This window comes from Lottia gigantea, assembly GCF_000327385.1.
Source record: "Lottia gigantea unplaced genomic scaffold LOTGIsca_2264, whole genome shotgun sequence".
Lineage (NCBI taxonomy): Eukaryota > Metazoa > Mollusca > Gastropoda > Lottiidae > Lottia > Lottia gigantea.
The window spans coordinates 7,701-8,897 of NW_008708613.1; positions in this window are offsets into that span (position 1 = coordinate 7,701).

The following is a 1,197-nucleotide window of genomic DNA, read 5'->3' on the forward strand; positions in this document are numbered from 1 at the left end:
TGCGATAATTTGACAGTACCCGGCAATATTTTTATGACAATGTTCGTAAAGGAAATGCATCCAAATGTCCAAATCTGTGTTCATAAAATTATCAGTATAAAATAGGGTTTCCCAAGTAAATGAGCTAAATTGCTGCTTTTCATGTCTGAAATTGCAAAAAGATCCATAGATCGTCGATGGGTCCCCCAGAAGGTGATGGGTATGGGGTGTTTTTAACGGCTAACAACATTTAATGTTGTTTACAGTAATTTACGGTAAAATACATTTAGAAATAAACAGCAACTCATTGTGGAACATACACGCATACTGGCAAACGTCGCAGCCTGATTAAGCGGCTGCAATGGAGTCCAGGTTTTTGTTATTTTCCTTTTTTTTCACAGTTTGCTCATATTATTTTCAAAATCTGTCGTATGCCAATTTGCAAGTGCTGATGCCCCACCAGTTGAAAAAAAAGTTATTGGATTATTTTAAAACAAGATACAAAAGAAACCAATGAGTTTATGGAATGGTACTACAAAAAGTTGAATGAAGGTCAATAAGAAAAGTTATTATAAGAGAGGTCATAAAGATGTGTATGTATGTAATATGATACTGGTCAAACATAACAGAACTAAATTTTGAATCTTTAATTGGGCAGATTTATTGTGGTGTTAAGACCTGATGACATATTGTTTACAGTAGACATACCAACTAATTATAGTCACTGGACCATGGGCAGTACAGAATACTCTTTTTTTGGTAGTAAAAGTTAGGACTGCACTGGCAGCTGTTAGAAATGATTAAACAGTTTTAAGTGACTACAGGGTTGCACAATATAGCTAATAGAGTGAAACGTCAAGTCAGACACCATATTTCGGTGAAATATTATCCGATCATCGCGAAAATCGATAGGGATCATCTTCATAATGACATTGACATACAAAATAAAAATCAAAAGAATCTGTAAAGAATTGTAGCCTGTAGAGTGAGCACGAGTTGCACAATATAGCTAATAGAGTAAAACGTCAGGTCAGACATGATATTTCGGTGAAAAATTATCCAATCATCATGAAAATCGATAGATCATCATGAAAATCAATTGGGATCATCTTCATAACGACATAGACATACAAAATAAAAATCAAAAGAATCTGTAAAGAATTGTAGCCTGTAGAGTGAGCACGAGTAGCACAATATAGCTAATAGAGTAAACGTCAA